This window comes from Myiozetetes cayanensis, unplaced genomic scaffold (genome assembly GCF_022539395.1).
Source record: "Myiozetetes cayanensis isolate MyiCay16 unplaced genomic scaffold, myiCay2020 scf4, whole genome shotgun sequence".
Classification (NCBI taxonomy): Eukaryota; Metazoa; Chordata; class Aves; order Passeriformes; family Tyrannidae; genus Myiozetetes; species Myiozetetes cayanensis.
Genome location: NW_026087631.1, coordinates 55,403,677 through 55,421,030, shown reverse-complemented (window position 1 = coordinate 55,421,030; position 17,354 = coordinate 55,403,677).

Here is a 17,354-nt window from a genome sequence, read left to right as displayed (position 1 = left end):
AGCCTTTCCCCCCATGAAATGTTCTTCCATAGATGTTACCTACTCCTACTTCTTTCATTTAGTCATAGTTTTTAAAGCTGTGTATATCTCCCTATGTTGATTTCTTTATTTTAATGTCTTTCATGCCTATTTCTTCAGCTCTTTTCTTTCTTATGTAAGGTATATATGCTTGAAGAGGAGTAGGAAGATCTGGATACTGTTCTTGGCTGCAGACATGTCTGTCTACCATTATTGTGGAAACTTGGATCTGTTTTGTTTCATTTTGCATCTAAGTACAACGCAGTTAATACCCTCTAAATTGCTGAAACCAAATATAAGAGTACATTTGTTGCCAATGGCAACAAGATCACCCTAAAAGCAGAGAGAATTTTAATTATTTTCCTACTACACAGACCGTATAAATACATTTATATGAAACCAACAAAGAAAATCTGTTATATAGCTGCTCTTACCCCCTTAGTGTTCTTAGTCATCATTCTCTCTTTCACTTAACCCCAAGACACATCTGATCATAAAATTAAATCAAATTCAGTACATGAAAACAACATTTAAAATTTTGGAATTCGTTTGCACAGTGGTGTGTTCCAAATATTATTTCATGCTGTATTGGTATATTCATAACAAGATATGTCTAAGATTAGAACTGTTTTTGTTGAGGGTATTGGATTGCAGCTGTTAGTCCTGCTAACAAAGATTGTAAGTAACTCGTCCAGGTTTGTTCCAATTTAATATGGATTAAAAAGAACTTTTGGTATCCTATAGCTAATAAATAGTGAGGTCATAGTCTCTTTCGAATCAGATATCACAAAATCTATAAACTACATACAGGAATATCTAAAAACAAACATAAACTAGACAAAGATTTCAGAAGAAAATTTTACACTAAACAAGCAGTCTGATAACATAGTCTTAAATTGAAGCCTATTTAATCCTGCTGTAATTTCCCATTCTTGCTTACCTTATTTTGCCTGTTATTGTCTCTGCTGGGATACTTCTACTCAACAGAGTGCTAGAAGCAGCTCTGTTACAGCGAATTTATTGCCTGAACACAGGGCAGGAAGCCAAACCTCTGAATAAAAGAAAAGTCTGACGTGGACCTAATCTTCTAGATCTCCAAATACTCTCATTTATATCAACATTCTAATGGCTCTAATTGCTCCTGGAATTCCAGGAGTGTTGGAAACAGTAAGAACAAACTTTTAAATGTCTATTTCTTTAACATACCGCAGAACCTTTACAGTCTGGAACTGCATGCAAATTTTTAGCCTGGAGTTCTGTGAAATGCTTGAGTATACAAATAAATTATATTCTCACATTTTGTGTCACTAATGTTGTTCTTGCTATCCGTCATTCTTTCAGAGTTGATTCACATGCGAATAGTGGGTTTATAGTAATATAGACATATTAAAAGTAGGAGTGTAGCCTCTGTTGCAGGGAGCTCAAAGCAAGCTAAGTGCTTAAACATTTACACAGCTATCAAATGGGCTTTGCATCAATGGCAATCCTTGGATCTTGTGACATGAGTGAACTTGTTACAGCAGATGTGCTACATTTCTTTGCCCATGAAGCCCAGGTAGTAACTAGGTCTTTCCTTATCAAATTCAGTATGTTCAGTTGGCTTTATCTATCCACGTATATACATTCCTAAGCATTTGCTCACTTATTGGTGAGGCCTCTCTATTCATACTAACTCATTTTTTTTTCTTTTTTAATTAGTGAGCCTTGCATTTCTAAAGAAGTGAAACACACTTTTATTTACCTCACTGAAATAATGAAATTCCTCCAAAACCAATATTAACTTGTTTTCTTTTTTACCCCAGAGTTTTCTTAAAATCAAGGAGCTACTGCTTTTATCTGGAATTTCTACATCATGTCAAGAAAGTTCTATATTTCACCTGTGTTTGATCTGGGAAAAGTCTTTTTTAGATTATTAAGCCCTAGTAGGTGGTATAATGCTGTGTTTTAGATTTAGGACGAGAATAGTGTTGATAACACACTAGTGTCTAGTTGTTGCTAAGCTGTGTAAGTGGTAAGCACTAAGACAAGGACATTCCTCCTCCTCACACCACAGCACCAGTGAGAAGGCTGGGAGTACAAGAAGATGGGAGGAGATACTGCTGGGACGGCTGACCCTGACTGACCAAAGGGATATTCCAATCTATATGGGGCAAAGCTCAGTAATATAAACTAAGGGAAAAGCTGGCTGAGGGTCACTGCTTGGGAACTGGCTGGGCCCCAGGTAGCAGGTGGCTAGCAGTTGCATTATGCATCACTTGTTTTGTATATTTTAATTATTTCATAATAGTTATTTTTATTTTCCCTTCTTTTTCTGACCTTTTAAACTTTTGTCTTTATCTCAGCTGGTGAACTTTACTTTTTTTCCCCTGAATTCTCTTCCCCACCCTGGGGTGGCGATGAGGCAGTGAGCAAGTAGCTTGTGTGGTGTTTAGCTGCCTGCTGAATTAATCCCCAACAGTCCCTTTTGGCACCCAACCCATAGGGTGTGAAGGGCTGAGATAACGAAAGATGTCATGAGAGCATATTAAAACAATTTTTTTTTTTAATAAGCAATTCATTGCATTGGTTTAATAGTCACTGCTCACAATATTGATTTACTTGATCTCAGTGTCATGTGTGTTCTCATTATATTATATTATTATATTATATATATTATATATATATTATATATTATTATATTACATTATCTCATTATATAACATCTTACTTGTAGTGTATGTTCCCTGTTGTGCTATTTATCACCTGGGGTTAAGGTTATAACGTTGTTGTACTTTGTAACACAGGTTAATGATATGTTGAAATTCCTGTCATCAGGACTGCAGCGTTCATGCACCCGGCATCATCATCATGTCTGCATGGTGGGAGCCGCCTTGCTGGAAAGAGCCTGTAATTGCACCATCTGCCTACTCCCATGGGAGAGCCTCTCCATGGGTGAGACACCCTCCTCCGTCCTCCCCTTCTCCTCCAGGGGAGTTACAACAGCTCTTGGGAAGTCTCAATATCCTCAGCGTGTTCAAACCAGCATGTTTGTATTGATGTGATGGATGATTGTGTTTCAGGTCTTGTGTGAGGCTTACACAACTACGTAAGAACATCACCCACAGATCTGCCCCAAAGATATTTATGAGTGACAGGGTGTGTGGGATGGTGTGGACAAGTGCCTAGGACAGTGGGCACCTCCAATGTTTAGGAACTTCACCTCTGAACAAGTGCAGAATCCAGAAAATCTAGTAAAATACCTAGAAAAGGTGAGCTGTCACCCTGGTAATTCCTGAGAGACCCAGACGACTGCAATATGCTGGGGCCTGGCCCAGGCTGACTGAGCCCTGTTCACCAGTGCTCAGTGGTGATAGTGGGGAGGGAAGGTCTCCAAGTCTGATATGACAACAGAGCAATTGCTCCACAATTGAACCAGAGAATCAACATCTGCTGGCAACAGCTGCCCTTGTACACAGGAAGAAATACTGGAAGTTGAATTCAGCTCATTCAATAAGGGATGAAGGTGCTGCTTCTAAGAGAAGCAGAGGGAAGAAGTGGATGAAGCATACTGCTCCAAAGTAGGGCCATCACATGAAGAGAAGGAAGATAGGTGACCACTGTTTGAGAAAGAGTCAGAACTCTTAAATGGGGAAGAGCCACCCAATGATTCCTATCACTGAGTGAGGTGCGGGATGGGTGAAAGGATTTTGCCTGTCAGCCAGCTGAGTGCATTTTCACCTGGATACTCCAATGCTGGGATGACAGGGCCAGTACCCTGGAATTAATGAATAGGGAAGCCAAGTAGCTGGGTTCATTTACTAGGGAATGAGGCATTGATGAAGTGACTGGAAAATGGGCCCTCAGCCTCTGAAGACTGCTCTTGTCAGGCATGTACAAAAGTTATTCTTTCAAGGAAGATGTTATATATCATACAGGCAAGAGGACCACAACAGAGAAAGGTATCTGGTACCTGAGGGAATTAGCCATGTTGGAAATTCAGTACTAACTGGAGTCAAAGTGATGTGTCTTGGTTTTACTGACAATGCATGACAGGGTACAGAACCTTTGATGGAATAGAAACTCCTCCCTCTAAATCACGATAAATTTTGAAATTATGAGGCGTTTGAGTGTAGTATGAAAACGAATAGCAGTTTTACTAAAAACAGAGAACAAAGCAGAATAAAACAAGGATCAAGCAATAGCAGAACACATCACCCGAAATCACTCTTTCACTTCCCTGAAATCACTCTTTCACTTCCACTGGAGACAACACAGTCTCAAGTCAGTCCCATGGTCCCAGTGTAGCTGGGGCAGGGTTGCAGCTGCACAAGCGGCAACAGTGGTGGTGGTAGCAGCCACGCAGGAGCGCCAGCTCCAGCCAGAGACACTGAGGGTCTGGCAGCTGCCACCTGGTGCTGAGGTGGCAGTGGGGTGGCTCCAGGGGAAGCAGTCCCAGAAACCAAAGAGGACCAGCCCTGCTGTGTTAGCAGCTTTATTCTGCTTTATTCTGCAGCTTTATTCACAGAATATTTCCCAGTAGGAGCCCTCCTCCCTCCTCGCACCCTGGGAGGAAAGGGGGTGTCCCCCTGCACTTCTCCATAAGCATGTGATGCTATGGAGAAATTTAGCTAAACCATGGTGGCACCATCAACATTGCCAATATATTTTTCTCCGTTCTTTCAGTGGCAGAGTGTAGGCCACAGTTTTGTCACAGTTGCCTCCACTACCTGGAGTGGCATCCAGGAAACCTGGAACCGAGTGCCCTGGAGGTGGAAACACAGCCTTGCCATCTGCCATGGACTGATCCAGACTACACTGGAACAGGGAGAAGCTCTAGAACACGTGCAATTCATACCATCATGTGAGGCAGTACAGCAGAAGTAAGTTTTGATAAGGGGAAGAAAATAGTACATATTCTTCTGAAATATGGTTTTGCCATAAAACAAAGTAAGGTCATGGGACCTGCACAGGAGATCCATTTTTTAGGAAAAAAATGGCAAGAAGGACATCATCAAACCTCAGTGGGTGTAATTAACAAGATAACAGCAATGCCTCCCTCAGCGAACAAGAAACAAACACAAGCTTTTTTAGATTTTGTAGACTTTGGGAGAATGCAGATTCCAAATTGCACTCTGATTGTCAGCCCAGAAGTAGAACAGTTTCAAATGGGGCCCCGAGAAACAACAAGCCTTTGAACAAATCAATCCGTAAACAGTTCATGCAGTAGCCCTCAGGCGATTTGGGCCAGAACAAGACATAAAAATTGTGCTCTATAATGCAGCTGGGGAGAATAGCCCAACCTAGAGCCTCTGTCAGAAAGGGCCAGGGGAGATTTGAGATCTACCCTTAAGCTTTTGGAGTTGGGGATAGAGAGGATCAGAGGCCTGTTATATTCCAAGAAATAATTGGCAGCATGTGAAGGGGTTCAAGCTGCTTCAGAAGGGATTGATACTAAAGCACAGCTCCTCCTGGCACCCTCAACTTCTTGTGTTGGGCTGGATGTTCAAAGGGAGGGTCCCGTTTACACATATCATGCAACTGATGCTACGTGGAGTAAGTAGGTTGTATTGATCACACAATGAGTTTGAACAGCGGACACCAGTTGTCCAGGAATTTTGGAAGCAGACATGGATTAGTCAGATGGCAAATATTTCAGGATATAGCCAGGGGAGGAAGTGTCAAGTTCTGAAAAGGCTTCACTGTACAGTGAACCACCATAAAATGAAAAGCAATATGCCCTGCTCACTGATGGGTCCTGTTATATTGTAGGAAAACTGCAAAGGTGGAACACTGCTGTTTGGAGTCCCACAAGACAAGCTGCAGAAACTGCTAAAGGACACGATGTGAAGGACACTGCTGAAGGTGAATGGAGCCAGTTTATGGAGGAGAAGACTATCCAACTGTCTTTAGACATTGCTGAATGAAACAAATGGCCCATACTTTACCTCTATACTGATTCATGGATGCTGGCAAATGTTCTTCAGAAGTGCCTACAGCAATGCAAACAGACCAACCAACTGGCAGCACAGAGGTAAACCCACCACGGCTGCTGAATTATGGTGAGGTATTGCTTCTCAGGCAGAGAACCTGGTTGTAAAAGGATGTCATGTAGATGCTCACACACCCAGAAGTCAGGCCACTGAAGAACATTGGAACGACCAGCAGGGGGATCAGGCTGCTAGGGTTGAAGTGTCTCAGGTGGATTTGGACTGGCAATATAAGGGTGACTTATTTCTGGTTCAAGGGGCCCACGACACCTCGGGACATTCAGGAAGAGATGCAACATACAGACTGGCTCGTGATCGAGGGTTGGACACTATCTCCCAGGTTATCCATGGATGTGAAACATGCACTGCAATCAAGCAGGCCAAGCAGGTAAAGCCTCTGTGGTATGGAGAACCTTAGCTGAAACATAAACGTGGGCAAAGGCAAACCCATTCATGAGATGGCTTTCACTCAAGGATCTGGGTGGACTTGATTGGTAATGTGGAAGGATGGGGAAGTCTGATGTGCACCTCAAAGGGATTTGATTCTGGCTGAGAATAGCCAATGATTATCACTGTATGATGTTAATTGGTGTATAATACTGTATGGCATCACTACTAGGGTTGTTATATGCCATATCAATGGTACTGAAGTAAAAATTGCCCAGCTTAATGAAGAATGAATCTTGAAGAAACTGGGCAAAGTGCACCAATGATAGAACAGTGGTGATGGAACCAGAACTGGCTTCAACATGCAACAATCCAACACCACGTGCTATCTCTCCAGCCCTAAAGGTCTACTATGACAAATGAAGCCCAAAGTCATGGACTAAATTGGCTCAATGGACATTTTAGAGGGATGATATAATATCTGTGTGTATGTATCAAAAGACAGGAAAGGATGCATTGGAAAGAGCATTACATAAATGGTATAGAATAAAGGGTGGATATTGTTCTGGTTTCATCTGAGACAGAGTAAATTTTTGCCTTAGTAGCTGGTATAGTGTGTATAGCTGTGTTATAGATTTAGGATAAGAACAATGTTGATAACACACTGATGTTTTTGTTATTGCTGAGCAGGGCTACACTAAGCCAAGGACTTTTCAGGTTCTCATGCTGCCACACTAGCAAGGAGTCTGAGGCACAAAAAGCTGGGAGGAGACACAGCTGGGACAGCTGACCCCAGCTGACCACAGGGATATTCCATACCCTATTGCATCATGCTCAGTGTATAAATTAAGGGAAATGCTGGCCCGGGGCTGCTTCTTAGGAACTGGCTGGGGATCAGTTGGTGTGGGTGGTGAGCAATTGAACTGTGCATTGCTTGTTTTGTACATTCTATTCTTTTACCATTATTAGTATCAATATTATTATGTTCCCTGCTGTTTCTGTCCTATCAAACTCTCTTTATCTCAGCCCATCAATTTTACTATTTTTCCCCTCCATTATCTCCCCCATCCTGGGGGTTGGTGAAGGGTGGTGATGGAAGTGAGCGTGCAGCTGTGTGCTATTTAGCTACCTGCTGGATTAAACCATGACAAGGACAAATGCAATGAAAAACGTATGATATGGCAAATTGTTTTATGATTGTTTTAATGCAGTTGTTAAAAGGCTATACTGAGTCAAGATCTAAAGGTGCTGTGGCAGCTGCATTTTTTGGTAGGGAGCAGATGGATCCAGGTTTTAAGATACAGACTGCATATCACATGAATCATGCTGCATATGTACCTGGGATATGAGGTAGAATTCCAGGTTTAAGTGAAGTGTTTGTTGTCCTTACAGCCACAGTACAGAATAATTTCTTATTTTAAATGAACAACTGTGTGAACATACAGTTCGTACTCTGTGTTTAATGCACTACACTAGCACTGCTCTAAAAGAGCAAAATAATAACATATGCCATCAGGTGCCACAAAAAAAAAAGAAACTGTCTTAAACTAATTAAAACTGATACAATTGGGGTAGATTAGGCCATAGGATGCATCCACATTGCAGCTAATCTTCCATCTTAACCTTTACAGTTGATTTTAAACTTTACTGTTTCATTGCTCCCATCAGCAATAACAGCATCAAAAGCAGGAGCAATCAAAGGGGACTCTGTGCAGATTCCAAAGAAAAAAATCAAGTTACCATGTTAGAAGTACTACTGGGAGGGCACCTGCCCCACTTGAGAGGAAGACAGGTGAAGACACTCATCTGGGGAGCCCCACACACTTGTCTTCTAGGTTGGCCACTGGAAGCATTTTGCTTTCTCTGCCTCTCTCCAACACTGCCCTCCCCACACTGCTACTTGGCACCCATGTCTCCCTTTCCCTTCCCTTCTTTTAACTGTATCCCTACAGTTGCAATGTTAAGTTCAGTCCATCACTGGACAAGTCTTCAAAATTCTCATCAAATTAAATTGTGATATTAAATTATCTTGAAATCCAATAGCCTCTAGAAAATAGTGATACAGAGAAAAGCATAAGTAAAATTACTAAAAAATTAGTTTTAGTGTAAATATGGGCATGGAAAGTAACAAGAGAAACAGCTGCCTAAAACTGGTTTGTTTTTTGGTTTGAAATATTCATCTGCAAAAAGTCAGTATTTGCAGGAAGAAGAAGAAGTTCTCTAATATCACATGCTACTGTATGAATAACATTTAGCATGCAGTAAATATCAGTAAATACATTTTATCAGCCAGTTAATCTGCAAATAATTTGCAGGAGACCTAACTCAAAGTATCTCAAGCTGGAACAAAACTGAAACACAGCCAATGTACTGCACCAGACAAAAAGATCAGATATAAAAACTAATTTCTAATTCTGACTCCAGTGTATAGTCAGATTTACACTGCTGAAAGTTTAATCACAAATAGTGTAAAGTAAGCCTATCCAAAGCATTTTCAGTAAAAGTGACTGAACATTTTAAAACAGAAGTGAAAAGTAGGGTTTTCAGATTTAGGAGATGTCAGGTCAAAAAAAACTTGCTCTGGTTTTGAAAACAGGGTTTTTATTCTAGTATCCAGTGACTTACTAATAAGAAATACTGATTGTATTTTCATTGTGTCAGAATATATATTAACATTTGTATAAGAAGTTCCCGTTTTTCTTCACATTGAAGTCTTTCTCCCCCAAAGGCATGAAGATACCAAACCAAATATATAGCAGTAATTTATTTTATTACTGAGATAAACTGACATGGTAACGTATCAAGTAATTTTTTTCTTGGAAACTGTTGGGTTTTTTTAATATTCTAAGAACATTATAACATAAGCATTTAACTTCCAACTTTATCTTGCTTTGCATTCTGTTAATATGGCATGCCAAAGACATATATAGGACTAAACAGAGTCTACTGTAGCCTATCTACTGCTCCCAGGACTTCCAAACTGTCATTGAATAATTCTGTTCTACTGTAGAGTGAAGACTTTGACTCAAAACATCAGGCTCTTATTTAAACCTCCACATGTTTCTGTATACAACAGAAGTCTAATGACATAATGCTTATACTGACAACCGCAGCAAAATCTACAATTTTTTGGAAACTGGTTCTCAAAAACATACACACAAAAGTGAAAAATGGTGCTGTATAAATGAAAACTGCTTCTGCTTCAATGCCATTTTACTACTTTTTAACACTTCTTGAGGTCTAGAGTTTCTACACTGAATGTTGCTGTAGATGGTTTTTACTCAGTATGGGTTACATTATTTTTGGTCCTTACAGGAATAAGAGAAGGATGATGCCTCTAGAACCTGAGATCACGGAAGAGTCCTCCCTGTAACTTGCTAGGAGACATACGGGACACAGAATGGGTTCAGCAAAAGGGGTCCACTGCACACCAAAATATGGAAGCCATGCAAGGAATGACTGAGGTCACTTGGTTTGTTCAGCCTGGAAAAGACTGAGGGGAGACCTCATTGCAGTCTAGAACTTCCCTGTGAGGGGAAGTGGAGGGACAGGTACTGATCTCTTCTCTGTGGTGACCAGTGACAGGGAACCATACGAAGCTGTGTCAGGGAAGATTTATGTTGGATATTAGGAAAATGTTCTTCACCCAGAGGGTGGTTGGGCGCTGGAATAAGCTGCCCAGAGAAGTGGTCATAGCACCAAGCCCAAGAGAGTTCAAGAAGCATTTGGATGATACTCTCAGGCACATGGTGTGACTCTTGGGGTGGTCCTGTGCAGGGCTAAGAGTTGGACTTGATGATCCTTGTGGGTCCCCAGAATATTCTATGATTCTATGTTTCTAACACCTTGTGGTACTATAAGCCATGGACCTCAACTGCAAATAGAGGAGAATATAGAGGCTGTCAGGATATCCTCTTGAACCATGGTAGTATGTCTTTATTACATGCAAAATTGTTGTGAAGTCTCCATCACTGAAGATACTCAAAACTCAAATGAACAAGGCCCTGAGCAAGCTGTTCTAGTTGTGCCTGCTTTGAGCATGGAGGCATGGAGGCAACAGACATGCAGAGGTCTGTTTCAACCTCAATTATATACTATGACTCTGTGAAATCAATATTAATGAAATACTAATTTTTATATTAATTAACTTCTTTATTCAGACTTTTCTATATCTCCTACTTGGAAAGAATTGTATTTTCTCTTTAAATGTAGAATCAGAACAGAAGTACAAATGAAATGTGGTTGGATGAGACTGAAGACTTTTACATTTAAACCAAATTTTAGTGATAGTTTCCTGCAACTTCTTGACAACACTCCAAAACAAGAATCAGTGTTTGTTAATTTATACTTTTCAAATATTGCCCAGACTTTCCACTATTCCTCATTGATAGACTGGTACAGTACCACACAAGTGTTGTCTTGAAGTGTGCTTTATGTGTAAAGTGTGTCTATCAGTAAGGTAACTAAGCATTGCCACAGCTTCTTTTGTTTGACACCAGCCACCAGGAACAGTGACGTACAACACATACTGTAGAATTGTTGATAATGTTAACATATTTGGAGGAGTTCTCTTTTCCCCTGTCAGAAACAGACATTCATATCTGAGTGAGTGAAGTTTTAGCCCTTGCCCATGATATGTTTCCTCAGATACCGTAGAACGTGGTCTTCAGAGTTAATGATTATAAAGGAATTGAATGGGCACTGAATGGAACAAATGTTTTAGTCATCTAAACATTGACTCTCTGTGCACTTTTAGTCTCCACACCTAGCCTCTCTCATAATCTCTCTTTGCTATTAAAATTATATCCTTGTATTTTCTCTCCATCCTTCAGCAATTGGAAAGGGAAATAACTGCCATTTCTACAATACCACAACAAAGAAAAACAAGGTTCAGCTCTGCAATAAATTAAATAAATACAATAAACACAATAAATTAAAATTGCAAAACCTTTCACATAAAAAATGTTAGGTCTGTATGAAGCAATTTTGTGGTTTCCTTTCCTGTGTTGCACAATTACAGAGAGCAGAGTGAAAATGTACAGTGTTGGAGTACTAAGTTCCTGCTGCCAATTTTCTAAAGGACTGAGTCTTATGCAGTTGTGCTGTCTCTCTGTTTGTCCTCTGCAACCACTTTTTAACCTGATGGATAATTTTCACCAAATTTGGCAAGGATGAGGAAGGAGGAAACTTAGTTGAAAAAAAATACACATTCTTTCCAGTTTTATGAACAATAGCAGCTGAGTATCAGACAATTGACATACATTGCTGAATGAAAAAATGCAGCCTTATCTCAACAGTTATCCTTTCAATTTGGCTAAGGACCTACTTATCAGCCTGTATGGACTAGCTCTCCAGCTCTCAGGTGCAACAGACAAAATGGCAACCCACAAAGGATCTGAACTCTGGAGTGTTTTACAGAACCAAACAGATTAGACATTTTACCCTACTTGATTCTCTGGCACAATCTGACTCACGTCACATTCCTAGGTCCCAACTTGTCTCCTCTGCTTGTGGTCTGGCATGGGCAGGAAGGTCCCTGCTGGTAGTCTGGCATGGCTGGACAGAAAATCATGTTGGTTCCTGTTGTGATGCCTCCTGCAACCTCCAATCTCAGGCATTACTGGTCAGGGTCTCTGGGTATCCTGCAGTGTTCATCTACACACAGAATCTCCCTGATTCTCCCAGGATCATTCCTCCAAATAGGATTTCAACCTCCTCTTTCAGGGTCCCTTTCTACTTTCTGAGACCACTTCTATTCAGGGATCTTTGGTTTTGGAGCCAGCTCTTCTCTCTAGGTTCCCAAGCTCTTGGCTTTCTAAATCCAGATAGTCTATATACAGAATTACAATGCATGATCTGCCTCCCAACAGGTGTTTTTGTCTCTTCTTTTTTTTTTTTTTTTTTTTTTTTTTTTTTTTTTTTTTAGTTTTTTTTTTTTTTATGTTACTTTTTCTCCTGTGCCACCAGTGATCATGTGTGTAGCTGAACCAGTCAGAGCCCTGGGCTGCAACACTTGCCTCATTGTATAGGCAAGGTAGTGGGGGAAATGAGGAAAGGTTTAAGAATTTGAAGATACTGTAGCAGAGTAACTTCCCATCAGTACAGCATCAGGACACAGTGAACCATCTGAGATTAGTTTTACTGTTCAGGAGCAAATGTTAGAGTTGCATTTGTTTTGCCTGTCACATATCTAGGGGACAAAAACTGATTTCAGTGCAGTGGTATGGAGAAAAACAATCTGACACATGGTGAATTATACAATGTAGAAATGGGAAAGAATATCCCATTTCAGACTTTTAGAATAAAGATGGCAAGTTCCACCACACTGCTCTTCAGGAGAAACCTAGGAACCTGGTTTAGCAATCTAATCAGAAATAATTAGCTCATGCAGTGGACTTCGAAGGCATTCTGGAATCAATAAAAAGCATTTGAATGTGTTAATTTGCTTTACTCTTTCTACAGTTCTAAATAGATATCATAATAGAACTTCAAGTCATATTAATTAAAAAATACATATTATTATAATCTCTTTTAAGAGAATGGATTTTGAGGCATTGCAATACACTGTAAAATTTTACATCTGCTTTACTTTAAGTTGTTGAGAATTATTTATTTTAAGGAGAACTGCAGTTTATCAGCACTATTAGCTGCAGAAGTTTGAGTGCAAAACAGCTTACGGCTTTAAGAACTCAAATAAGGTGGAATGTAAAACTCCAGGATGTATTTTTTTGTTTTCGGACGGATTGTATATCCAATTGGCAATGAGTACAACATAAAAACCAGCTGTGTCCCTAAAAGGGAGAAAGATCCATGTCATGGTGGTGTGACAAGAGAGAGAATGAAAAATGTCAGGAGAATAACTCATTTGAAACATTTCACAGCTTGATTATTTTCTTCAGACTCCTCAAGAATTACTGTGCATCTGATAAAAAGAAAACTTCAGGTGGCAGATCTGCAATTGGAAAGGACTTTAATAGTGTTTTCTAGAGTTTGGTGTTCATTTCATTCACCATTAGTTTATGTAAACAAAAGGAGCATGTAGCTATTTAGGCATAGAGTTTAAATGATTCTGGTGACAGTGCTAATTCTGTCACCTCACAGAAGAGCTGCAAGGACCCTTAGTGTGGGGTGTCTTTTATGTCACTGTGGAGGTCACCAGTAGCAGAAAGCCGTACTTTGGACCTCTGTGTTTAAGGTATGAACTGAACGAAGCAGAATGAAGGAAACTAAGCTACTCAGTCACTATGGCACTGCCAGGAAAAGAAGAAAATTATACACTGAGTGGATGTGTACTATATTAAAAACAGATTTTTTTTTTTTTTCTGATTTGTGGAGCATAACCTAAAGCTGAATGCAGAAGCTACTTTTTGAGCTCTATTTACTACTCCTGAAGCAGAGAAAATGATTTCAAGGCAGAGAAAGTCCAGGTCTTCATAGAAAGAAACGGACAATTTTATTCTTCTTCCTAAACACTAAACATTGGTTCTGTGTTGCTGCTGCAGAGATCATCCATCTTTCTTCATGCCACATGCCGAAAGAGGCAGCTTTTAACCTGTTATGACACAACTTTCCAGTGTCCCAGTATGAATACCATGATTTTGCCAGCCTAATTGATTCTTTGAGAGTGGTGGAACGGTGGTATCTTCTTTTACAAAAATGCTATATCCTCTTGTCTGTAGGGCCTTTGGATTTAAGAAATTTAGAATAAAATATTTTTTTACATGTTTTCTGAGAATTGTATATAAATCTCTAAAAAATGCACATATAATCTGTCGTTAAATATAGATAATAGCCACAAGTAATTCAGGGGGTTAAAACTGCTGGGTTTTGCCTATCAGTTCATCTTACTTTATGTAATATTTGTAACCATTAGCTATTTCTTTATAGTGTAATAACATTCATTTCAGATTGAAAGCAAATATAGAGACAAAGTATCAGGTTAGGGCATACAGTAAAAACTTTACAATAATGCCCAAATCAAGTTTGAGGAAGAGACTAAATATTTACATTGTCATTGGGTGTCTGTAGAAATTTGTGGATGTTTCATGATCAGCCTGAAATACTCCCTTCACTTTAGATTCCTGATTCTGATCTCTGTGACCTGCTAGTGCTCCCTCATTCAAAAAATTTCATCAGAGGTGGAGGATACTGGTCACATCGGAACAGTTGTCTCTGTTCCAAGATCATCCTGTCCTCTGTGAACTGTCTATGGTAGATTGTTCTTTCTCAAGAACACCTCACATTTCTTCCTTATGGTATCCACTTTTATCTTCCTTTTATCCACTTGCCATTTGCACTTTTCTGTAACCACCTAAGACACTGTGATAACACTATAATTGCAAAATGTCTTGACATCTTTGTGATAACATGAAGGCAGAGGAGCTCATGCCATATTCTGTCTTTGAGAAGGTCATGCAGATACACACTTGCAACTATTTTTCATGGTTAAGATGTATGTAAATCCCTACCATGACATTTTACAAAAATTGTAGACCAAATTCAGATGTATGGAGAGAAATTAGAATATTTATCAGCTTTATTTTTTCTGAAAAATATTTTTCTCTGATATGCAAGTCATAGCTCCTATTACTAGTACTGAATGTGGTAAAACACAACCCCACTGTTTACAGGTTTTCCAAAGTGTTTGCTTTTGCTCCAGGAGTTCTACCCTGGTTACACTGAAATGGCGTATTACCTCTAGTTTAAGGTAGGAATTCTATATGGGTTTTATTCAACAGTGCACTCATGTGGCAAGACTTAGAAAGCACATAAATGGTGTATTACAGGATTAGTTGAACGCAATGAAATTTTTTCATTACAGAAGATAAAACAACATATAAAATTTTTTGGAGTTTAAATCAATACAATATATTCCCTAGTATATATATTTTTTTTTTTACTATTTTTAACTTACTTTAATTGCATACTTAGAAAAAAATATCCTGTTTCAAATACTTTGCTGATACAAGAGTTCTCAATAAAGGATATAATTTTGTTTTGTCACATGTGGCCCCTTTCTTCACTGAAATTTAAATTTCTTGATATCTTAATTTTTTTCACCAACAGAGAACAAAAGTTCTGTTCTCTGTGGCAGATCTGAATAGAGCTGAGATGTTATCACACCAAAATTTCTGAACATCACATTTTGTGGCTCCTCAGCTCCTAGCGTATGAATTCTATGCAGAATTATGACTGCAAGTTCTCATATGCTCAAAGCAAGGCCAGATATATAGCAAGAAGTAATAACTTTAATTATGCAACCTGATATCGTTGAAGAAAGTATAAATGACCTTCCAGGCAAACAAGCCTTTCTTAAAAAAATACAAAAATTTGGAGCTGAAAGCTGGACATACATTGAAAGCAAGTGGATTTATTTATTTAGATATGCAGCATATAATAAAGCCTTCCATGTTATCTCAGACATGGCTCACAGGGGAGACCTACAAAACACTTTCAAAGGATGAGCACTTATCTAAAATTCTAACTTTTTGGAATAAAAAAAAAAGTGGAAAACAGATACTGGTTTGGTACTTCATTATACATTCTCTCCTCATGATAAAGCTGTGTATTTCAGAGACTATAAATAATTTTTCTTTCATTAAAAAGATAGTTATCTCAAAGAAATCACACCAGGCACATTGACAGCTTTGAGGAATCTGGAGAGATGGTACCTAGTTAGCTGACAAAAGTCAAATTAGTTTTACTGTTGCCATTTCTAGTATTTGTGAAGTTGTATTTCAGGAAGAAAAAAGCCCCTTGGAGCACACTTTCCACATTTTGGGCAATCACAAGCAGTTGTAGATAGGCATAATAGAAGTGTCAGGGATCAGAAAGCTACAGCAAGGCATGCAGGGCAGGGTGCTCTCTAAGAAGAGATGCAGTACCACTGTATTTATGCCAGAAGAACTGGACTTTTAATTCCCTTTCTGACAGTACATCTTTGGTTTAACTGAAATGGTTAGAAAGATTGCCTAGAATCTTGGTGTCCTGGGTTTCTGTGGCTGGGTTTTGGTAGCAGGGGGGCCTGCAGGGTTGGCTTCTGTTAGAAGCTGCTAGAAACTTCCACTGTCCTACGGAGCCAATGCCAGCCAGCTCCAGGATGAGCTTCTGCTGCTGGCCAAGGCCAAGTCAATTAAGAGTGATAGTAACACCTCTGTGATAACATATTTAAGGATAGAGGAGCGTTGTGCAGAAGAAACTCCAGCCAGTGAGAACATGGGATAACAACATAGACACCAAGGTCAGTGCAGAAGGAGGGGGAGGAGGGACCGCTGGGGAGCAGGAGAAGGACTCAGAGCTCAGGCCCCTGCAGCCCATGGAGGACCATCAGGGTGCAGAGACCCCCCTGCAGCCCATGGAGGAGCCCATGTTGGAGTAGATGGATGCATGAAGGAGGCTGTGACCCCGTGGGAGGCCCAGGATGGAGAGGGGTCCTGCATGAGACCTGTGGCCCGTGGAGAGGGAAACCAATGCTGGAGCAGGTTTTTCCCAGGTAGGACTTGTGGCCCTGTGGGTGACTTACATTGGTACATATCATCCCTGAAGGACTTCACCCCATGGAGGAGTGACCCACGGGACAGCAGTTTGGGCAGAACTGCTGCCCAAGGGATGGACTCCCGTTGGAGAGGTCCATCAAGGACTGTCTCCCGTGGGAGGGACTCAGAGCTGTGGCCCCCTGTAACCCGCTACACTTGGTAAGCCTTCTGTTCTGCTATGTCCCATGGCTAACAGATTTCTTACAGTGTCTGCCTGCCAGTAGGTCCCACAGCCGTGAGGTTGCAAGCAAGGACATTTCAGTGTGGCTAGAATATAGGAGAAGGATATTCAGTCTTGAATGAAGAAATGCCCTAGTTTGAAGATTACTGGAGAGGTGACCTTTCTTAATCCAGTGGAGGCCTGATCTCAAGAACTGTGAAGACTTGTGCCTTTCATGTTATTAGACCAAGGATTGAAGAAAAGAGGGAAGCCACTGCTAGAATGCCC